General features: G+C 42.8%; 1 protein-coding gene and 1 pseudogene across 4 annotated transcripts in view; one reads left to right on the top strand and one right to left on the bottom strand.

The window, feature by feature from the left end:
- XPA (XPA, DNA damage recognition and repair factor) overlaps positions 1-25274 on the bottom strand; it is a 182921-nt gene that overhangs the window by 104299 nt on the left and 53348 nt on the right. The gene's annotated exons all lie outside the window — the stretch shown is intronic.
- Positions 9076-11440, top strand: LOC130846598 (40S ribosomal protein S29-like; annotated as a pseudogene).

The raw sequence follows: 25274 nt of genomic DNA, 5'->3' as shown, positions 1-25274 counted from the left end.
GTTGTCCCAAGTCACACGGCAAGTCAGGCAGAAGGTTGGGACCCAAGATATCCGGACTCCCCGCACCACCATAGCCTCCCAAATGCTTCCTTTAATTAGTGCTGAGTGACATATGCACACTGCAACAGAGGGAAATGCAATTCTCTAATTTCTATCCAAAGTGCTGTCCTACCTGATATCTCATTAGAGTCCATAGCACAGGCTTCGGGGGCACAGAAGCCTGGGTTCAAGTCCTGCTTCCACCTCTTTCCAGCCCCATAGCTTTGGCAAATTACTTCACCCCTCTGAGCCTCAGTGTGCTCTCAAAAACAGGAGAAATAACAGAAATCCCCTCATAGAGTTGTTGGGATGATTAAATGAGTTAATGAATGCAAAGCATTTTGCTCTATGCTTAGCATACAGTAAGCACCTAATTACTGCTGTTGCCATTAGCAACTCTGGCACCGACCTGCTATATAGCCAGAGGCGGGGTCCTCAATCACTCTAAGCCTGCACAGTCCTCTCTCTCAAATGAGACATCACAAAGATTTCCTCTAACTCCAGGGCTCTGTGGTCTCTACCACCAGCCTTTCCAACCCAAATGAAACTGCAGACTCCAGAGTCAGTGACGTGGGCTGGGAGCCTCAGTCACCTTCTAGGCCAGGCTGCTTGCCCCACCCCCGGCTCCACACACCTGCTCCAGGATGTTCTGGGTATGAGTCCCCTCCGTAGAAAGTCTGTCCACCCCCAGAGCTGGTGCTGAGTCCGTTCTGTGCTGTTCCAAGGGCTTGCATGTGATGGTAAATCATCAGACCACAGGCCCTGAAAAGCTGGGAAGGACTTGGAGATCAGGGTTAAGGAAGAGTGTCAGGAAGATTTCGGGGCTACACAGGAGAGCAGCACGTCCCTCTGTCCTGGCAGTGCTGCTCTAAGGGTGCACGGAGTCAAATACTCCTTGCCTCGTTTCTGCTAAAAACAGCGAAAGACCCTCCCACCTCCGGGGACTCAGGAGTTGGCCTTAATCGACTCCCTCAGCCATGTGTCAAAGGGGCCCTTGCCACAGTCCTAATTGTCCAGAGATTGTTCTGGTTGTTCCTGAACGCAGCTTCCTTTCTACACTGTAGAACTCACTTCTGCAAAAGGAGAATGCTTTGACTCCAGGCCCGGGGGCCATTTCTCACTCCTTCCCTCCTGGTTCCCGACAAGAACAAGAAGAGATCTGCCTCATGGGGATTAAGGTGATACTGCTCTCTAGCAGGTGGGGACGTGGCGTGAAGAGATTACCTACCTGTCCCTGCTTACCTGTCTGTGTGTCAAGTTTAAGCCCCTGGAGGGTTTGTGTAACACTGTTTAGGAATCTTAAAAAGTAGAGACCCTGTTTGTGGGATTACAGGGTGTGGAGACATGCTCGCCTTTTACGTTGAGGCTTCGGACAGCTGCCAACCCCACTCAGTTCTGCCAGTTGCTGAGCCCTGCTTTGCACAGAAGTGATTTATTCCAGGCTATTACAAATGAAGCACATCCCAGGAACCCCTTATCTTGGGACACACTGTGCCATGGACCAGCTGGACTCAAAATAATATTTCCCGATACAAATGTAGTTGGAAAGTGCTGGGCTGCGTTAAAGGCTCTGCTCCTCTAGGTGCTTGCTGTGTGACCTTAGGCAGGTCGTTTTCCTTCTCTGAGTTTCCATTTCTTAACCTGTTACCAAAACATAACAACCTCCCAGCCACATCTGTTGTTCATGATCACGTGAAAGAGCTTTATAAAAGGTATATTGTGGCATAAATTCAAGGGCTTATCATTGGCAAATTTTATAATGGTTATTTGACTATGTATATGTATAACTTTGATAAAAATGAAAACTTTTAAAAAATGACATGTTATAAAGCAGAGAAATATTTGTCAGTATTCACAAGTACAAATAAAAATGTGAAAACTAAAACAAAAAAAAAATGACATGTTTACAGCTGTTTTACAGTTTAGTTGAACTACTTGGGAATTATTAGAGAAAAGAACACAGAAAACTAATTAAAGCAATTATTAACTCCAGGAAAAACAAAAATGAAGTACAAAGAAGAGAAACACAGTATTTTACTTGGCTTAGCATTAAACAACATTTACACAGTTATACCTGTGAAAACACTAGAGGATAGAGAGGGAAATTTAGAGAAGGTTAGTTAAGAGGGCTACACCCTCTTCTTTAAAATAGGAAATCAACAGATAATGCCTAAAATTGATAAATCAAGAAATAACAGTGTAAGCATATCAATTGGAAATGCAGATGTAAGTAGCAGAAGAAATAGAGTGTAAAGTGGTTAGAGGGGGTAGCCCTGGGGAATGAGAAAGGATGAGGAAAAGAGTTATTTTCCATTATAATAAGACTTTTAGTATTATTTTACTTTTCAAGTTATACACATATATTCTTAGATTAAAATTAATTAAAAAAATAAAAATAGAAGCAAGTGACAGCAACAAGGAGGTTATTTTCGGTTCCAGATAAAGAACTTCCTAATATCTGGATCCATTAAAAAACGGAACCTCTGCAGATAGTGAATCCCCTGTCATCAGAAGTTTTTAAACAGAAACTATATGTCCATCTGTCAGAAAAAAAGAGAGTTCTAGCTTTGGCTGGGCTTTACTAAATAAACTTAGGGATCCCTTTCAATTCTAAGGTCCCTTCTAATTCTATGTATCTTTGGAAGCTGGGATGTTCTTGTCATTTCTCTTATAACTAATTCATTTATCTGTGCATTTAATAAGCATTTGCTTAGTACCTGTTTGGTTTCTGGTGCTGCACCAGGTCCTAGGTTGGGAACAAAGATAGATACGATATAGTGCCTGCCAACAAGAATCATCAAAAGTCAGTCCTGGAAAAGTTCGTCAGCATTTGTCTTATAAAAGCCCTCATTACACAGAGAAGGAAACTGAGGCCCAAAGAGAGGCAGACACTTGTACAATGTCACACAGCACTGGTGGCAGAGTCAGGCTCACATCTAGACCTCTTGATCCTGTGCTAGTAATCTTTTCTTCACAATCCTGCCTCTGAGGAGCACTTCCTCAAAAACAGTTCTAACAAAAATGAAGTAGATTCTTCACAGTATTTTACTGATCTCAGGTAGACACATCATCATTGTGCAATGAATCTTATTATTATTTTAACTGTAGCAAGGTTTGGCTTCCTGGATATCTGCTTCAGAAGGGCATGCGGTGAGCTTTCTGGAGACACACAGTAAAAGTTCACTGAACCCAAACCTCCAAGTCATTCACCAGAAAGAGCTAAAACAACAGAAATAAAACTAATTGGCATTGCTTTGTCTCACCATCTTGCGAGATGCGTGAGAATTCTTAGGTAGAGAGTTACTGCCTGTGTCATGGGTAAAATCCCAAATCATTTTGTGGAGTTTGTTATTATTCCAACAGCTATGAGAGCCAACATTTGCATGTACCAACATCTCCTTGTAGAGTCACTTCCTGGATCCTTTTTGCTCGATTTAGTAGTCTTGTCTTCGCCACTTTGAAAAAAGTCCCACATCTCTTTGAATTTCAGTTTTTCCTATCTGTTTGGTTCGTTTGGTTTGTTGGTTGGTTTTTTGTTTTTTTAGTAACAGTCACCATGGGTATTAGACTAGACCAGCGGTTCTCAACCAGGAGCAATTTTGCCCCAACCCCTAAGGGACATCTGGTAATGTCTGTAGACATTTTTGGTTGCTACAGTTGGGGTGGAGTGATGCTGGCATCTAGTGGGGTAGAGTCCAGGGCTGCTGTTAAACATCCTATAGTGCACAGAGCAGCCCCTCCCAACACAATGATCTGGTCCAAAATGTCAATACTGCCGCTGTTGAGGAATCATGGGTTAGACTCTTTGGCTGCAAGGGACAAGAACCCAAGTCCAACTTGCTTTAGGAAAAGAAGGAAAAGGAAAACAAAACAAAACAAAACAAGGTGGTTATTGGAAGAATATCGTCATTGTTTTTTTTTTCCTTTTTTGTTTTTTTAAAGAGAGCTAAAAAACTTCAGGATGGATACACCTTGGAGATTAGTATAAGTAATTCAACTCCCATCTGGACTACCTCTCCTGTCTGTCCTCCTTCTGTTCTCATTCTTTCCATGTGACAGAGGCCTAGCCACCCTAGTTTTGAGCTCATATCCTCACAGCTTCACAGCCAGAAAGGAAAAGGTACTTCTCTTTCCCAGATCCACTATCACAAATCCCAGGGAAGGATTCTGATTGATCAAGCTTGGGTCACATCCTCATCCCTTGAACCAATGACGAAGACCAGAGAGGGTGAAGTACAATATACAATGATTGACCTAGCCTTGGCCAATGCCCACCCCTGTGGCCAGAGGGATGAAATCTGTTTCATCCCTTAAGTGGAGGAAGTAGGTTCTAGATAGAGAAAAACAAGTGGAGGAAGTAGGTTCTAGATAGAGAAAAACAATAACCACTACAGCATGGAATAATAAAGAAGGTGCTGGACTCAGAGTCAAACATCTGGATGCTGTTCTTGGCTTGCCTCTTTTTTTTTTAAATCTATTTATCTATTTATTTATTTATTTAGCCTTGTTGGGTCTTTGTTGCTGCACAAGGGCTTTCTCTAGTTGTGGTGAGCAAGGGCTACTCTTTTTTTTTTTTTTTTAATTTATTTATTTATAGGGCTACTCTTTGTTTGTGGCACATGGGCTCCTCATTGCGGTGGCCTCTCTTGTTGCAAAGCATGGGCTCTAGGCGCATGGGCTTCAGTAGTTGTGGCACATGGGCTCAATAGTTGTGTCACACAGGCTTAGCTGCTCTGCAGCATGTGGTATCTTCCTGGGGCAGGGATCAAACCCTTGTCCCCTGCATCGGCAGGTGGATTCTTAACCACTGCGCCACCTAGGAAGTCCAGCTTGCCTCTTAACTTGCTGTGTGATCTTAGACAAGTCCCTCTCCCTCTCTGGGCCCCAGTTTCTTACCTGTAAAATGAAAAATGGACCAGAAGTCAAAGACATCTCCCACTTCTAACATTTGATAACTTTTAATTGGTTGTTAAGTATTATTCATGTTCCCAACAATGATGACATTTGAAAATACGTACTAAACCCACCTAGCTTTTAGATTGCTGGTTCCAGGATATAATGTAGTCTAGAAATATCTAAATTTTTTTTAAAATTTAGTTTAGTTATCTGATCTTGTCTAACTTCTTAATGATAACAAAAATAGCATCAACTAAAATGCTTTAGTACCTATTCATATTTTCAAAATGATCCATGTACTTCTCAATTCTTTCATAACATTCAACCCTTATAGGAAAAATTTGTAGACCCATAAGAACCACTTATACATTGCTTTTTCTTTTAAAAGAATTATTGGGACCTCCCTGGTGGTCCAGTGGTTAAGACTCCATGCTCCCAATGCAGGGGGTCCAGGTTCCATCCCTGGTCATGGAACTAGATTCCACATGCCGCAACTAAGATCCCTCATGCTGCAACTAAAGATCCCGCATGCTGCAACTTAAGACCCGGCACAGCCAAAATAAAAAAAATAAACCATTAAAAAATAGTTATTAGTGATTAATTGAAGAAAGATTAAATACACAAATAAAATCTGCTTTCAACTTAATATATAAATTTAATGTTAATCCTTCTTTTGAAATGTATACAGTCCAAAAAAATAGACAGTGTTGGGAAAGCTCCAACAATATGGAAGATAAGGCAAAGATTTCAGTGTCACCACTCATTCATTCAAAAAATAGTTCCTGAGGACCTACTATATGCCAGACACTATTTAATAATCTGTCCCTGTGTAACTTACATTCTAATGGATGCAGCTACATTCTAGTGATTGAAGAAGGATTTTCTGAATTCTAGCCCATCATCGACGAGATGAAGTCCATACGTCTCAGCCCCCTGCCAACCTCTCCAGCTACAGGAGAACTCACACTCATACCCTACACCTCACCAAACAGAACTTCCAGGTTGCTACCTTCCAAATTCACCAGTTCCCTCACACCTCTTCTACTTGGAACCCTCTTGCCTCCTCCACATTTGTATCACCACCTCTGGGAAACCTCCTCGGATGGTTCTTCCTTCCTACCCCACAGATTTAGTCCTGCCCTCCTCTGTGCCCTGCAAACCTCATACATATGTCTACCACTTAGCACCTCTCACTTTAGGTCAGGATTATTTTTTACGTCTTTGCTTTTCTCATTGGAATACAGAGTTCTCTAGGGAAAGGAAAGGTTCTTATTTACCTGAGGATTTTCAGGGCTTGACAGTCATCACACACGCACGCACACACACGCATGTGCCTCAGACCTGCTCTTCCTCCTCTGTTCCCCTTCTCGGTGAGTAGCACCCCCTCCTCCCAGTTGCTCAGGCTAGAAACCTGGGCATCATCTTCATGAATCCCTTGTTCTATAACCTCCCACGTCCAACCAAGGTTCATCATGTTTACCTACCTCCTTACATGCCCTCACTTCTGGATGAATCAACTACTTCCCTTGGCCTAGATCAAACTTGCCCCATCCCCCATAGGCTGGGTAGCTTGTTATTCAGGGTTTACTTTAATCTTGACCTCCTCTAGGAAGCCGACCTTAATTCCTGTTCCTCCAGGCTGTGCTGAGTGTCTGTTCTCTGGGTAGTTTAGGTCTCCTGTGCTTCCTAGTTTATGTGGCAATTAAACTTCTCTCCCAGTAGACTATACACTCCAGGAGGATGGGTTCTTGTTTATGACTGCATCCCCAGCTCCTAGCTTATTTCCTGAGGTGATAAGTTACCACTAATGACTTGTTAAGTAAATGCAGGAACAACCTCATTTGGAATCAGAAAGACTGGATTCTCCTCAGATCTGCCATTAAATAGTTGGGTCACCATGCACTTAACTTCTCTGACCCTCAATGTTCTCATCTGTGAAATGGCCATAATAATTCCTCCCAGTCTACCTCCAGCATTGAATGTAAAAATAAAATGAGATAATACATGTGAGAGCTATTTATAACCTCTGGGTTGTTTTACACATGTAAGGAGTTATTTCTAATTGTTTTGGGTTGTGTTTGGGGTTTTCTTTTTTTTTTTGGCATTTTCTCTGATCATTTTAAATATAATTAGGTATTGCTCCTACTTGTGAATTTTCTGTAGATGCAGAATCCAAGAAGAAATATGTTGCTGCTTCTCATCTCTGAGAAGATTAGAAGTTAAATGTTTTGATTTTTTTTAACGTTTAAGAGGATATTTTGGGGGGCTTCCTAGGTGGCGCAGCGGTTGAGAATCTGCCTGCCAATGCAGCAGACACAGGTTCGATCCCTGCTCCAGGAAGATCCCACATGCCGCGGAGCAATTGAGCCCGTGCGCCACAACTATTGAGCCTGTGCTTTAGAGCCCGTGAGCCACAGCTATTGAGCCCATGTGCTGCAACTACTGAAGCCCACGCACCTAGAGCCTGTGCTCCGCAACAAGAGAAGCCATGGCAACGAGGAGCCCACAGCACCACAATGAAGAGTAGCCCCCACTCACCGCAACTAAAAAGAAAGCCCAAGCACAGCAAAAAAAAAAAAAAAAGACCCAACACAGCCAATAAAATAATTAATTAATTAATTTTTTTAAAAAACAGGATATTTTTGATACAAATTGTACTGGAGGCACTATTGGAAATAATCTAAATTTCACATAAGCAACTAATGCCAAATTGATACAAATTAAACAAACCCTTTATAAAATTGATATAAGGGGAAAGAACTGACAATTTAGAACAGAATAGGAAAAGAAAATATTCAAAGCAAACTTAACTTCAGTTTTACATTTACTAAATTAGCCAAAAACATTTTTAAATAAGTCTCAATTCTATTGAAAAGAAAATATGCACATACACTGCTACTGGAATGTAAATTGTTCACTTCTTTGAAAAGCAAATTGATAAAATACATCACGAGACAAAAACTAATTCTACTCTTGGAACCCTATCTTAAGGGAAGAATTTAACAGAATAAAAAGGTTTTGTGCACAAAACCGTACCGTATTACTCATAAATAATCAAAAAAGTGCAAACAACTACAACAATGGAGAAATGGCTTGGTAACGCATGTTGCATCCACGGGATGAAATATTTTATACCATTAAAAGCAATCATTATAGATGAATGGCCATAGCGCTCTTAGTCCTGCCCACAAAACTCCTGTGAGTCCTACTGGATGGCTTCTTCATGATTAAGGGAGGACCAAGCTCTCAGAAAAGATCCTTGCTCAAGTCTTCAAGCACTCAAGGCCAAATTCTCCAAGATGTTCCTAATGAAAGTGTTCAGCTTAAAGCAGAAACTACAAGATAGTGGTAGTGGGTTTGCAGGAGGCGGCAATGGGCACACTAACATTTCAGGAGCTTGGTAATTTACTGTTGACTCTGCTCACGATGAGGCTGTCCACATTCTGCTGGCCTTGCAAGAGACCATGGACACCTGGAACAAGGCTGTGTCTCCTGCAACTGGCTTCTAACCAAAATTAAGAGGATGGCTAGACTCCCCAGGGAGAAGGAGTCAAGTACATTCAAAAAGGCTGGGCAGGGGGGTTGGGGGGGGAGGTTGGCTCTGACTCCGGGCTCCCTGTAATTGTAAGATGATCCCATGAACTGTGCCTCATGGTATTTGTGTGCTTGTGTAGTACCCTCTTCTTGAACCTGGACTGGTCCTGGTACTCACTTGTAACTACAGAATACAGCAGAAGTGTAGCTGCATGCTTTCTGAAGCTAGGTCAGGAAAAGCTTTCAAGTTTCTGTCTGGAACACTCTCTGAAAGCCATGGGCCACCATGTAAGGAGCCACATGACAGTCGTCCTTTTTGAGAAGCCACTTTTAGGCACTCTGGTTGACAATCCCAGCAAAGCTCAGCCTTTCAGCCATTCCCAGTAAGGCATCACACATCCTCCAAAACAGCCCATCCATGAGCTGAATCCCCCCCAAGTAACTTCAGTCAGCACTGTATGGAGCAGACAAACTGATCGGCTAATCTTGGGCCAAATTCCTGACCCACAAAATTATGGGACATAATTAAATCGTTGTTGTCTTAAGCCACTAAATTTTCGGGTAATTTTACACAATAGCACATAAGCAGCACATCACCTATGGAGGATGCCTGAGAATAAGCTCATAATTCCAGAAACAGGTAATGGTAAATAATCTTGCCTTTTCTTTATGAACTGTACTTTGGAGTAACCAAATAGTAGATGAGGTCAAGCTCTTCTTTATAGAATAATTATAGCTAATAAATGAAGAGGGACTATCAGAATTAGAATATCACCATTTTGAAATCCCCAATGAAATAACAGCAATCATCAATGACTGCAAAAATCATCAGGCAAAACCCCACTGAGGAACGTTATAATAGATTAGGCTGAAAACACCTCAACCCACTGATCAATATCTTCTTAATAAGCCAGGATAAGAGAAAACCAAACATTATGTACCCCCTGATATGAGGCCACAAGAAGTATACGGCATCAACTCTGAAGCTTTCTTGTCCCCAAATCAAACCTAAGCCTGATAACACATCCAGATTTCATCCCAGGTACCAGAGGAACATATTACACGATGCCCTGGGGATGTAATCCACAAAATCAAAAGCATGGAAAACTCTACAGGACAAACAATCAAGTTTCTTCAAAATACAATTTTTTTAAAATAGAGGAAGAAGGGGACCCTATTGATTAAAAGAAACTTAGGAGGGGACTTCCCTGGTGGCACAGTGGTTAAGAATCCGCCTGCCAATGCAGGGGACATGGGTTCGAGCCCTGGGCTGGGAAGATCCCACATACTGAGGAGCAACTAAGCCCGTGCACCACAACTACTGACCCTGCGCTCTAGAGCGCGCAAGCCACACTGCTGAGCCTACGCACGGCAACTACTGAAGCCTGCGCACCTAGAGCCCGTGCTCCGCAACAAGAGAAGCCACCGCAATGAGAAGCCCACGCACTACAACGAAGAGTAGCCCCCACTCACCACAACTAGAGAAAACCCGCAGGCAGTAATGAAGACCCAATGCAGCCAAAAATAAATAAAATAATAAATAAACCTTTAAAAAAAAGAAGAAACTTAGGAGATAGCTATATCAACCAAATGTAGATATATCAACCAAATGTGTAGACTATCTCTGGATTCTGACATATATATATACACATATTTATATATATATTTGAACATTTAATACATTTGAAATATATATTACTATATATATACATGATAGCTGACTGGATATTTGATGATACTAAGAAATCATATTTAATTTTGGTGTAATAGGTTATTATAATTTTTTAAAGAGCCTTTATCTTTTAGAGATAAAAGATATACTTATCCCAATGTATATGGGATTTTTCTTCAAAATAATCCAGAGGTAAGGGAGTAGGAGTGGATAGGGTATAAATTAAGCAAGATTGGCCATATATTGACATTTTAAAGCTAGGTGATGGGGATGTGGGGATGTAGAAGTTTAATATCCTAATATCTCTAATTTTATATATATTTTAAGTTTTCATTTAAAAAAAATCTTTAAAACAAATAGCTCTAGCCAAAAATACAGCGGGAAGTGTTTCCAGTGATGCATCTCTGAGTGGTCTGAGTGCAAGAGAGGCAGTCTTTACCTCTTCCCTCTTGCCAAATCCCCCTGCACTCACAGGACTAGAAACCTAAAGAGGCATCTGAAGTCACATTTTAAGGATGCATAATGGAGGGGAGTTTGGAGAGGGAATGAAATCATTAAGGAGGATTATACTGTCACCACTCAACACAATGGGGACTGCTGCTTTTAACTGCTTTAAACAAGTCTTACTTCATACCAGAGCTTCGACTCAAGAAGGCGTCACCATGGCAAGTGGATCCTGCCCAGGAGATCAAATCTTTCTTCCTGGCTGAGTCTTTGAGTGCATGTTTCTGCCCTCCACAGCAAGAGAATAGAGGGGATTCTTAGAATGCACTTGAAATTCTTTTTTTCCTCTTCATGATGTCCTTGCAGCCAGAGGTCTTGGAAAGCCCAGGAATGAAGGCGCCTTGGATAAAGTGGCCATCCTGCCTCTGGGGGGGCTGGGGGACGAGGTCAAGTTTCTACCTTTCTGGGGGTCTCTACTTCCTGCACATGCAATGAGAAGTAGTATAGCATAGGGTCAGCCAGTGGCCTCTGGACACAGCCGGTTCTGCAAGTCACCAGCTGTGCAACATTCACCTCACTGCACCCTTGAAACCAAGATGGCTCTACTGGAGCCACCCACAAAAATTCAGCTAGAGTTCTAACTCTTACTGCATCTGCTTAAACTGGCACCGTCTGATCAGGAAATACGGCCTAAATATGTGCCACTAGTGTTTCCATCAGTCCACGAAGGATATGGGCTTCATCAAGTTGGACTAAGTGATCTTCCTTGAAGGGATTATCCAAGACATCTACCTGACAAAACAATGCTAGCTCTCTGTACAGAGAAAAAAAAAGTCTTAATCTTAAAAAAAAAAAAAAAAAAAAAAAGTAGGGATGATAACTTCTAGCTCACATTGCTGCTGAAAGGATACAATCAGGTAATGTATGTGAAGTGCTCAGCATGGATCCTAGCATTGAGTCAGCTCTCAATAAAAGATCATTACTATTATTTATTTCTCCATCAAATGTGGATTAGATCTAAAGATCCTTAAGGGTCCTCCTAATTCCAGTGTTTGAGGATTCATTCAGTTATGCAACAAGCATTTATTGTCAAGCCCTACACCAGGTGCTGGTGCTAAGATGGCGACACCTGACCTGGGAGTTGGGGGCTAAAGTCAGCATATAAGGCAAAAACTCTGCATACTCAAAATTATTCTTGAAAATTCCTTCACCATCAACCGACCTCCCAATCGTTTGCTCCCCCAATCAGAGGTGCTGCTGGTAGGAGGAGAAACATGGAGTGATAGAGGCTGAGGGATCTTTTAGGACATGGCATCTTGTCTCCTCCCAGGACCCAGAACATGAAAGCCTTAAACTTTCCTCCATTCAGAGCAAAGCTGTGTTCTCTCCTTTGCCTTTGAGCCTTCAGCCCCAGTGCTGGATGAGAAAATGGAGAGCAGCCTCAGTGGTCACCTACCATCAAGTTCAGGGTCACCATGAGATGGTCATCGCCCAGGGACCAGAAGCATGCTGTTCCACACAAATGTACCAAGCACCTTCTGTGAGCTAGGTGTGCTGAGCACTGACAGGCATGCAGTAAGCTGGAGGTGCTCCTCCCCAGGCTGTACAGATGCAGACCCCAGCCACAGTAAAGTGGGGCCAACAGGGCCATAGAGAGGCCCAGAGATGGGCTATGGGGACCTAGGGGACAGAAACAGTGACCTCACCTTCCTGGGTAGTGATATTGAACCTGACCTTTGGAGAACAGAGAAGACCTGGGAGCAAAACACTGGGGAAAGGGTGCCCTGGGATGAGGAGACAGCAAGAGGCAAAGTTGGAGGCAGGGAAGGTGGGCTGTGTCTGAGTAATAGCACGTGGATCATATGTTTGGTTGAAGGGGGAGGTGGGGCTGGAGAGTCAATGGAGCCAGGTGGCAAAGGCCATAAGGTCAGGCCAAGGGGATTGGGCTTGGTTGTGTAGGCAGTAAAGAGCCAACGCCTGGAGCTGGGCTGAGAGAGAGGACCCAGCTGGGGTGAAGCTCTCCTCCCAATACCTGCCCACACCCTCCCACAGGACAGTGCACAGCATCCTCCCAGATTCGGAAAGCCCCAGCTACAAATCCTTCAGCCCCAAGATCAAGCCTTTCCTTAGTGGCTTCAGCAGCAACTTCAGGGTCAAGAGAGGTAACCCTTTAGTTTTCTCTACACAACTGCCCTTCATGATGGAGAAACCACACCAAGACAGAGTGGAAGTGGTGGAGGAGATGAAGGCTAAACCTAGGAAGAAGGGCCACTGACAAAGAGGCAGGCTAAATAACCTGAAAACTCCCTGCTGCAAAACACCCAGAAACGCTGGGTAATATTTGTTTTAGTCATTTGAAATACACAGGAAATGTCACAGGAAAGCAAGGGTATTTCCAAGAGCAAAACAAAGGGAGAGCTGAAAACCAGAGCAGGAAGAGTGCTGCAGTCTTGCAGAGGAGCTGTCAGGGCAGCAGTGGAACTCGGGGCTTGCTTTCCAAGCACCCACGTGGGAACATTGGTAAGGACTGTGCTAGAAGGGCCCCTCGGAGTTTCACTTTGTGTGTGCTTCTAAGCCCCTGGCTTCCCCCTGCTTACAGTGCTTGGAAAAGCCATAAATGTTTCATCTAGAGAGACAACTGATGTGGCAGAAAGAACCCTTGACCTGGCTCTGCTTCTAACCTCCTACATGCCTTCTTCCCTTCTCCAAGCCTCAACTGTATCACCTTTTAAATGGAAAGGATGCTGCCACAGCTGGCCTCACAGGGTTGCTGGGGAAATGCATTCATTCATTCAACGAATCTGTATTGAGCAGGGAGTATGACAAGTGCTGGGATATGGAGGGAACAGGATAAAATTGCTGCCTTCAGGGAATTCACATTTAAAAAGTGAACAGAGAGGATAGAAAACAATATGGAAACGAATTTCTAGAGATAGGCTAGGTAGAGAGGATGGAGCTCTCCCCAGGCTTGGCCGGGAAGGTTGGCAGGCTCTGGGGGAGGTGTTGTCTGACCTGAATCATGAAGGATGAGCAGGAGTTGCTCACAAGAAGGCAGAGGGCATCCCGGGCATGAACGAAGCCCAGGGTCTGCAGCAGCGTGGCATGAATAGGGAACTACACATGGTACAGTGTTACTGAGCAAAAAAGTGCAGCTCGGGGGGTGAGAGGAAAGGGCTAACAGAGACACAGCTCACATGGCTGGAAGACAAGGCCTTGGATAGGCGCAAATAATAAAACATGTGATTTCCAGAGAAACTTCTTCCTCCTTAAAAGAATTCACAATCCTCCTCCCACAGCCATGACACCTGGGGCTATAGTGAAAGTAGGAGTCAGGCTACTCCTTTGAGTTAGCCTGGGCTCCCCAGAAAGCAGAACATGAGTCAGGGGCTTAGGAGCTACTCTTTTATTAGAGGTCAGGAGTGAGGGACAGGGGGAGTGAAGCAGGAAGGAGGGAGGGCTAATACAAGCATGTGTTATAGAGCAGGCTACCGCTAGATGCACCTCATTATTCAATCTCATGAAAATGTCCCCATGCAATCTACATCTCAGGTAGAGTGGTCAATTGTCTGGTCTTCACAGGTCTGAGGGATTTCCCAGGACATGGGTCTTTCAGTGCTGAAACTGGGACAGTTCCAGGCAAACCAGGATGAGTTGGTTGCCCTACTCTCAGGACTATATTCAGTGGTTGAATTTTCTCCTATGGAGTGTTAATTTCCCCCGTATTTCTGGGTTGTGCATGTATGGGCATCAAATTGACAGGAAGGTCAATGGGGAAATCCCAGGGTGGGAGGAGAAAGACATGCAACGTGGGCCTGAGTGAGACACTGCCAGGATAAGCCTATATGAAATAAGCATCTACACAAAGCTGGTAACTGTAGCAGCCACTGGAATAAGAAGAGATAGTGAGGCCAAGAGGATCTGAAGTGGGGCATCCTTCACTCCTAATGCAGAGACATTAGTCCAGGGCAATCTCCTATCTTCACTGTGTGAGCTCTCAGCGTGTGATAATCAGCTTGGTGCCTTGGTGTCCTACCCCATGTCCTTCAAGAACAGAACAGATAAATACTTTCAAATTATAAAAATCCTTTTTTTTTGGCTGTGCCTCACAGCTTGCAGGATCTTAGTTCCCCAACCAGGGATTGAATCCAGGCCCCCTGCAGTGGAAGCACAGAGTCCTAACAACTGGACCGCCAGGGAATTCCCCCAAAATCCTATATATCAACTAAGAATAAAGAGGAAATGGTATCTCAAGACTGTAAAGGATTACAGGTCATCACTAGGTGGACAACTTTAATAGATATGAAAACACAAAATAGTCACAAGAGGATCTAATCCAGAAAGCAATGGGGATGAAACATTAACCAGAGTTGCTTTCAATCCAGCTCTCTTGTCAATTAAGCACGGAGTTCAGAATTGCTCTCCTTTCTCCAAAGAAGACATACGGATGGCCAAGAGGCACATGAAAAGCTGCTCAACATCACTAATTATTAGAGAAATGCAAATCAAAACTACAATGAGGTATCACCTCACACCAGTGAGAATGGGCATCATCAGAAAATCTACACACAGTAAATGCTGGAGAGGGTGTGGAGAAAAAGGAACGCTCTTGCATTGCTGGGGGGAATGTAAACTGATACAGCCACTATGGAGAACAGTATGGAGGTTCCTTGCAAAACTAAAAATAGAACTACCATATGACCCAGCAATCCCACTACTGAGCATATACCCAGAGAACACCATCATTCAAAAAGACACATGCACTCCAATGTTCATTGCAGCACTATTTACAATAGCCAGGACATGGAAGCAACTTAAATGTCCATCGACAGATGAATGGATAAAGAAGATGTGGTACATACATACAATGGAATACTACTCAGCTGTGAAAAGCAATGAAACTGGGACTTTTTCAGAGACATGGATGGACCTAGAGACTGTCATACAGAGTGAGGTGAGTCAGAAAGAGAAAAACAAATATTGTATATTAACACATATATGTGGACTATAGAAAAATGGTAGAAATCAACCTGTTGGCAAGGCAGAAATAGAGCCACAGATGTAGAGAACAAACATATGGACACCAAGTGGGGAAAGCGGGGAGGGTTGGGGGGGGGATGAACTGGGAGATTGGGACACCAAATTGTACACTCTAAATATATGCAGTTTATTGTAAAAAATAAAAAAAAAAAAAAAAGAATTGCTCTCCTAATCAATTTGAAGCCACTGAGTGTCCTTGCCATAGTACTCCAGTGCTTCCTCAGCATACAGACAGTAGCTAAAACCACAGGAGTGGATGAGATTACTCAAAGAAAGTCTGTAGAGTGACAAGAGCTGTAAGACAAGAATGGATCCTGAAGCACACAACATTTAAGGAAAGGACAGAAGAGGAGGAGCCCACAAAGGAGACAAGTAAGAGTAGAAACAGGAAAATTTCAGTGCTGTGTTTTCCAAAGGAACAGTACCAAAAGGAGAGGCTCCTCAACTGTCCAATGCAGCAAAGAGGTCCAATCAGATAGGAACTGAATCGTTTCTAATGGGTTTGGCTATTAGGGGTTCTTGGTATCCTTAAGGAAACCTAGGGTGGGGGCAGGAAGCAGAGTAGAGTGGGTCAAGGCGTGAACAGGCAGTGATGAAGTAGAAATGGTGATTTTAGACCACTCCTTGAAGAACTTTGGTAAGACTGGTAAACAAGTTGAATGGCAGATACAGGAGAGGAGATAATTGTTGGAACAAGGTCCTAGAGAGAGCTGGAAGGAATGGGTGGACATATTGGCCTTGAAAAGAATGAAGGGCACTCTGAGGATGAGATGAAGGGAGTGATGCTGGATTTGAGGGCAGGAAAGTGGGAAGACAGAGATGTTCACACTTAATGGTCTCAATTTCTCCATGAAGTAGGGCACACAGAGAAGCCTGTGGGAAACTAAAAATGGGGTATGAATAAAGGTTGAAAGAAGCAGAAGAATGGATAAAAATATTAACAAGTGGCACTAAGAGCCTGGCTGAGACTGAAGACTTTGAACCTGTTGCTAGATGTGCTCATTCATTCATTCATTCATCCCCCCATCTTGGATCACATCAGTGATTGTTGGTTCCCACTGGGACCAGTACTCAATGACTTAGTTTTGATCATACAGATACATGTCAGAGTCTCATAAAGCTCAGGGCTCCAGGCCGTGATCAAGGATCATGACTCCATTATGGCCACACACCTACGGAGTGATCTCATCTAACATCACAGCTTCTACTACTAGGTGGATGCTGATGACCTTCAAATCTCTAACCCCAGTCCAAACCTTTCCTCAGTCTCAACATATCCAAATCCATACCATCTTCACCTCCAAACCTGCTCCAACAGGAGCGTGGCTCTCCCCAGTGTTTGCACATGTGGGTGTCAGGTTACCTTTTCAATATACACTTCCTTGCTTGGTTCTAAAAATACCATCTCCAAATGCTTCCCCTTGAGGTCAGGAGTCATGACTTTCTGGGGCTAAGCCTGGCCCTGCCCACCTGAAGGCTCTAATGTTACTTCTAGGCTCCCCCACCAGCCTGCACAATCACACCATGACTTGCTATAGGCCACTCCAACTGACCCATACCCAGCATTGAAGACTCCTCGTTGCAGAGCCCAACCACCAGCTCAGGAATCCTACCAAAGAATTAATGTCAATACTTGAGATCAGGGAACAGAACAAACAGATCCAAAGCCATATCATTACCTTATCTTCGCCAACAGTGTCCAACCTTCCAAAGCCAAGCTTCAGACACTCTACTACTGTAAAGCAAATTAGACCACAGATCAGCTGGAACAACAAATGGATTTCATCCTCTCTGCCAGCTCAGATGGATTAATGATGGCCACCTGAAGTTGCAAAGGATTGTAGAACCTCCACCAGGATCATCAGGAAAAAGCTGATGATGAATTGGTCATGTCTGCCACTGAGACAGGCATGAGATGGGGAAGTAACAGCTATAGGAGAACTTCACAAGCCTCATACTAGAGCACAAGAAAAGTCTTCCAAGTCTTAATACTTGTCATGGAGCACATGATTGTTTTACTCTAGCATGTTTATTCATTTATTCTCTTGTTCATTTAGAGATATTTACTGAATGTCTACTCTGTACCAGATATTGACCTAGGCACTGGGAATACAGCTGTGAATAAGGCAAACAAGATTCCTGCTCTCACAGGGCTCTCATCCTAGCAGGATGTGTAACAAATAAGAAACTGTTAGGCAGATGTAAAAGCTGTGCAGATAATTAAAGCAGGATGATGTGATTCACATTATCTGGATGACTCCTTCTGATTGGGCGTCAGGGAAAGCTGAGGAGTGATATGGAGTAAGAGAGTTCCAGGCAGAGGGAACAGCTAGTGCAACAGCCTTAAGTCAGGAAATAACCTGTGCTCAAAGGATGGAAAGAAGGCCAGCATAACTAATGAGGAAGAGACTGATTCAAAAAGACACTGGAGAAGCACACAGGAGCTAGGTCACAGGGAGTTTTGTAGGCCAGGATAAGGAGTTTAAACTTTATTCTTGGTACTCTGAAAAACCATTTAAGTATTTTAAGCAGAAAAGCTGGCATAATCTGATTTATATTTTTAAATAATCACTCTGGCTACTGGGTAGAAAATAGAGAGCAGGGGTACAGGACAGAGGCAGGGACACCAGTGAAGAGGCCTCTGCAGCAATCCACGTGAGAGTTGATGTTGGCTGGGTTGAAGATGGTAACAGTGATGACGAGGAACCGTTCCAGATTCTTGATTAGTTCTAGAGGGACATTCAACGGGACTTCGGTATAGGGGTGAGAAAATCAAGAAATCAAAAATATACCCAAGGTTTCAGGCCTGATAACCTGTATGAACAAATATTATTTACCAGAATAGGAAAGGCTGAGGAAAGAACAGGCTTGAAGTTGGGAGGAACCAAGAGTTTGATTTGGGACAAGTCTGACACACCTATTAAACATCCAAGTGGAGGTACTCAATATGAGGCTGGATGTTTCTCAGTCAAGTTCTAAGAGGCAGACAGAGCTGGAGAGAGTCTGGGGAGACATGGCTGCACAGAGTGTATTCAAACTTTTGGACCAGTGGAGATCACCAACAGAGAAGTAGCTAGAGAAGAGGACTACGGCCAAAACTTTGAGCACTCTGACATTTGGAAGTCAAGCAGCAAAAGAGGCCACCAGCTAGACAGACCACAAAGGGACAGCCAAAAGCATCTGATATTCCAGTAACCAAGTGAAGAAAGTAGTTTCAAGAAGGGAGTGGTCTACTGCATCAAGTGCTGCTGAGAGATCAAGTAAGGACAGAGAAGTGATCACTGGAGGTTATTGGTGACCTCATCAAAAACAGTCTCAGTGGACTGGAGAGAAGAGAAGCCCAATCACAAAGGGCTGAACAGAAATAGGAAGTGAGGAAGAAGAGACGGGAGATAAGTCCATGGGAAAGGCTGCTGTGAAGGACAGCAGGGAGATAGGTCATCAGCTGGAGGAAGACATGGAGTAAAGGAAAGGCTCTGCAGACAGTGGAGATGATGGAATAGGTATGCATTTTGTTGGGAATGATCTGACTTGAGAGAAAGAAACGGGGGATGCAGCAGAGATGGGAGAATTGTAGCAGAGATGGGAGAACTGATAAAACAAGGGGCCAGAGGATTCAGCTCCCAAGTAAAAGGAGCATCTTTTGGTAAAAGTAGGGACACTTCATCCGTAGCAATATGAAGGCAAGCAGGAAAGAGAAACACAAATTTAGACAGATTAAGGGGTGTGGTGAGAAGATAAGGGTATTCCTTTGTAACCGCTTCCTATTTTATCAATGAAACAGGTGATGAGGTCATCAGATGAGGATGTGGGAGGGGTGTGGAATGGATGGCCCCTCCTGAGAGGCCCTCCCAATGAGTGGGGGAGGAAGGAGGTAAAGATGTGAAATCATTGTCTTTGGGAAATAGGAAGCAAATGCTTTGAGAAGGGTGGTAGGATTGCTGAACAGGATTGAGTGCTCATTTGAGATTTGTTGTCATGAGTTTAAAGTGAAACCAGTTGGTCTGGGTGTATCGTTTCTCCTATGCTCAAGTTCAGGTATGCAGTAGGAAGATATGCAGGCTTCAAGCAGAGAGCAAATATGAAGGAAGAAGAGTGAAATAAGGGAATTAGGAGTGTCTGAAAAGAGTAGTCATGACAATGAACCACAGAAATAAGTGCTGGTTAAGGAAGAAAGTGAGCACATGAGGAAAATGACAGATGGTGAAAAAGTGGGAGGGGCAGTATATTAGAAGTCCTGATGAGACAGCGTAGAAACATTACCCTCTGGGAGCTGGAATGAGAGGAGATGGTGGTCAGAGAGCGGGATGCCTATGTTTTAGGTGATGACATGGTCATGGGTGTGACAAAGCAATGTGGGTGGCTGCGGTGGGATAGATCAAAGGAGGAGATCACAGAGGAGAAGATCAAAGAAAGGCATGGAACTGAGAGGCCAACATGTTAGATGGCTCATCCACGTGGATGCTGAAGTCACCAGGAACGGTATCAGGAGAAAGGACAGACAGGAAGACCGTGTGTCAGTGCTAAAGACATTAGTGAATGTGGGTAAAGAGTGGGTTCATGTGAACTTCAAGGAAGTGGAGTTTTGAAGGAAAGGAGAAGAACTGGATTTAGAATCAACAACAGAAAGCAAGGAGGCCCTACCTAACCCACCGCACTTACCTCACCTACCCCACCTACTTCACCTCCAGGCCCTCAGGTACCCAGAGTTTAAGAGGAAAAACATCCTCCACTTGAAAGGGTTGCAGAAGAAAGAGTGCCATAAGCAGACACCCAGCTTTCATTTGCTACAGAAACGGAAGTGAGCACTCAAAGAAGAGGCTGAGTGTAACTGAAGGCCATGAGTTCCCAAACCCACAGAGGAAGAATTTGGGAGTGCTGGAAGGGGTGGGAGCTTGAGTCAGATCAGAGACTGTTCAGAGTAACACGGGGATTAGGGTCCCACTGCCCTGAAGAGTTGGGTTTCTGGAGATGACGGAAGTTAAAGGGTGTTTGAGGCATCTTAGGGTTAGTCTTGAGGGTCTTCTAGGGAAAGGGAGATTGCTGCAGACAGAACATGGCTAGTGGACAACAATTCTCCTCAGTGCTGGCAAGGGGGGCAGAAACCACAAAGTGAGCCCCTGGGGATTGTTCTCTCAAGTGGCTGGCGCTGGGGTTCTCTGTGAAGGCTTCTGGGGAGGGGCCATCTGCCCTGAAGCTGGATCCTTAGGGCCAACTTTTCTCTCTGGTGGTGCAGTGCAAGGAGATCTGGAGCACAAGGTCCACGGTCTGTCACTTTGCTCCTGGGTAGTGCAGTGCTGTGGTGGGCGGTTTCACCTAGAGGTAGGGTTACCAGTTAAAATCCAGGACTCACAGTTAAATCTGAATTTCATATGAACGACAAATACTTTTTTAGTATAAATACATCCCAGATATTTCACAGGACATACTTAATACTAAAAAATTATACCCTATCCCTGACTACTGCCACATGATGTCAGTGCTTATATTAGGCAGGGTTCTCCAGAGATCTACAGGGTGAGTCAGCAAGCTGGAGACAAAGGAGAGCCAAACGGTTTAGTTCCAGTCCAAGTCCAAAGGCCTAAGAACCAAGAGAGCTGATGGTATAGTTCTGGTTCAAAGGCTGACAGGTGGGCAGAATTCTCTCTTGCTCAGGAAAAAGTCAGCCCTTTTATTCTAGGCAAGCCTTCAACCGACTGGATGAGGTTCACCCACGTTAGGAATGGCAATCTGTTCTACTCAGTCTATCAATTTAAGTGTGTATCTCATATAAAAACATCCTCACAGAAACACGAGAATAATGTTCAACCAAATATCTGGGCACCCCATGGCCCAGTCAGGTTAACACATAAAATTAACCATCACTATGCCCATGTTTGCACTTTTATGATGGAACTGGAACCAGGCAGCAGCAGTTTAATTACAATAGTTAATGAGAAAAACAAGGCAGACCTAATCCCAAGATATTAACTGAAGATGAAACTATCACAGGCCTGTAGAAGCCAGCTTATAGGGACTTCCCTGGTGGCGCAGAGGTTAAGAATCTGCCTGCAAATGCAGGGGACACAAGTTTGATCCCTGCTCCAGAAAGATCCCACATGCCACGCCAGAGCAACTAAGCCTGTGCCCCACAACTACTGAGCCTACTCTCTAGAGCCCGGGAGCCACAACTATTGAGCCTGTGTGCACAACTGCTGAAACCGCAACAAAAGAAGCCACTGCACTGAGAAGCCCGTATGCCTCAACTAAGACCCACACAGCCAATAAATAAAAGTAAATAATAAAACAAATACTGTATGCTAACTCACATATACGGAATCTAAAAAAATGGTACTGATGAACCCAGTGATAGGGCAAGAATAAGGATGCAGATGCAGAGAATGGACTGGAGGACACGGGGTTGGGGGTGCGGGGAGTGAAGGGGAAGCTGGGACAAAGTGAGAGAGTAGCATAGACATATTTACACTACTAAATGGAAAATAGATAGCTGGTGGGAAGTTGCTGTATAACAAAGGGAGATCAGCTCGATAATGGGTGATGCCTTGGAGGGCCAGGACAGGGAGGGTGGGAGGGAGTCACGGAGGGAGGGGATATGGGGACATATGTATAAATACAGCTGATTCACTCTGGTGTACCTCAAAAGCTGGTACAAGAGTGTAAAGCAATTATGTTCCAATAAAGAGCTTAAAAAAATAAATAAATAAATAATAAATTTAAAAAAAAGAAGCAAGCTTACAGAAAGGTTGTGGGAGAACTAAGTCATCTCACACACACACAGTGGTATAAGCATGACATACTCAAAAGAATCTGTCCCCTTAAAAGGTCAGCCCCAGAATAGCGTTGCAAATAACTGTTTAGTGTCGGCAAGAAAAAAAAATTCAACACATTAAATGCCATTAGCCTGGATTTGATGGGTTTTGTAGTATTACATTTAATTTGTAGATGTTTTGGTTTTATTACTTATAAGGAGGTTATATCTAATTTTATATCTGTACATATCGAAATTACATTAAACTAAAATATATTTAAGTCAACACTGGGGAATTCATGACATTTTTTGCCCTTTCAAATGCGTCCATTAGACTATTACGCTTAATTTAAGAAACATTTATATGTATTTTAAATTTATACATATTTTAAATGTATTTCACATCCTTTTTTATGGGATTTCTGTTCTGGAGCACTTCATTTGTAGAATTCATTAAACTAGATATTACTAGAGGATTTTTTTAATAACAAATTTTAAAAGTGCATACTATGTGCTACACTGGATTTGGAAAATGTACATCATATCTCCTCTATGACATACACAAAGCATTTTAGCAAATAAAATGCTCTGAGAAATCCAACAGAAAAAGATATCAAATGTTGTCTCACTCAAGTGTTTCCCAAGCTTATCTGTGCAAAGAATACCTCTACCGCAGCAACTATTAATATCCTGAGGAATAGCTTTCTTTGAAAAACACTCATCTATAATACTATCTAGAATAAGAATATTTTGTTCAACATTTTTGTGCCAAGGACCTCTCTAGCAGTCTAACAGAGCCTATGGAATCTTATAATGATATACTTAAATGCATAAAATATAAAGGATTACAATGGAAACTATCAATAATTATACTGAAATACAATTTTCAAAATAATTTTAAAACAAATGGGAGTACCTGAAAGAGAGAAAAAGGGGAAAGGACCGAAAAAAAAAATTAAAAGAAATAATGGCCAAGGACCACATATTGTATGATTCCATTTATATGAAATGTCTAAAATAAGCAAATCCATAGAGACAAAAAGTAGATTAGTAGTGGGGGCGGGGGGGTAAAAAGAACAGGGTTTCGCTTTGGAATAATGAAAATGCTCTAAAACTGACTGTGGAGATGAACGTGCATCATTCACATAGATAATAATATACATTTAATTGTATGCTTTAAATGGCTTAATTATGTGTTATACAAATATCTCAACAAATCTGTTTAAAAAATGGCCAAAATTTTTCCAATTATATTGAAAACTCTACATATACAGATCCGTGCGGCCAACTGAATCCCAAACAGAAGAAACACGAGAAAAACTACACCAAAGCATATCATAATCAAACTGCTCAAGACAAATGACAGAGAAAAACCCTGAAAGTACTCTGAGAAAGAGACACATTATATACAGTGGAAAAAAGACAAAGATGATGGCACATTTGTTGTTGAAAGCAATGCAAGCTAGAAGACAGTACAGCAAAATCTTTAACATCTGAAAGAAAACACTGCCAACCCAGAATTCTACATGCAGTGAAATTATCGTTCAAAAACAAAGGCAACACGATGAGATGCTACTTCACACCCATTAGGATGGTTATTATCCAAAAAAATGGAAAATAACAAGTGTTTGTGAGGATATGGAGAAATTAGAACACTGATGCCTCACTGGTGAGAATGTAAAATGATACAAGCCACTGTGGAAAACTGTTTGGTGGTTCCTCAAAAAATGTAACATAAAATTACCGTATGGGACTTCCTAGGTGGCACAGTGGTTAAGAATCTGCCTGCCAATGCAGGGGACACAGGTTCGAGCCCTGCCCCAGGAAGATACCACATGCTGTGGAGCAACTAAGCCCGTGCTCCACAACTACTGAGCCCATGTGCCACAACTACTGAAGCCCACATGCCTAGAGCCCATGCTCCGCAACAAGGGAAGCCACCACAATGAGGAGCCCATGCACCACAATGAAGAGTAGCCCCTGTTCTCAGCAACTAGAGAAAGCCCGTGTGCAGCAATGAAGACCCAACACAGCCAATAAAAAAATAAATAAATCCAATAAATAAATAAAATTAAAATTACCATATGATCTAGTAGTTCCGTTCCCACATATATATCTAAAACAACTGAAAATAGATACTCAAACACCTATACACAGTACCTAGAGTCAACAATGATGTATTATACACTTCAAAATTTGTTAAGAAGGTAGATCTCAAGTTGTGTTCTTACCACAATAAAATTTTAAATTTGTAAAAAGCTATACACAAATGTTCATAGCAGCACTATTCACAATACCCAAAAAGTAGAAGAAACCCAAGTGTCCATGAACTGATGAATGGATAAATAAAATGTGGTACATACATACAATGGAATACTATTCAGACACAAAAAGGAACGAAAAAAAAAGGAATGATGTACTGATACATGCTATCTAACACTATGAACCTCAAAAACAAGCTAAGTGGAAGAAGTCCTTTATGACTACATGTTGCATTATTCCATTTATTTCATATTCCATTATGAAATATCAGAACAGGCAAATCTATAGAGACAATAAACAGATTAGCAGTTGCCTGGGACTGGGGGAGGAGGGAATCAGGAGTGACTTCTTAATGAATATGGAGTTTCCTTTTGGGGGTGATGAAAATATTCTGCAACCACAGTGGTGATGGTTCACAATATTGTGAATATATTAAATGCCACTGGACGGCACACTTTAAGATGGTTAAAATGGTGAATTTTATGTTTCTGTGTATTTTATCACGATTTTTAAAACCACGAGATACACTGCACACCTATTAAAATGATTAAGGTTAAAAAGACGAAAAGACTAATCATACCAAGTCTTGGCAAGGATGTGGAGGACTCAGAACTCTCCATATATCTCTAGTGGGAATGTATG

This window comes from Hippopotamus amphibius, chromosome 2 (assembly GCF_030028045.1).
Source record: "Hippopotamus amphibius kiboko isolate mHipAmp2 chromosome 2, mHipAmp2.hap2, whole genome shotgun sequence".
NCBI classification, from domain to species: Eukaryota; Metazoa; Chordata; class Mammalia; order Artiodactyla; family Hippopotamidae; genus Hippopotamus; species Hippopotamus amphibius.
Note: the sequence above shows the minus strand (reverse complement) of the source record. Positions and strands in the feature narration are given on the sequence as shown.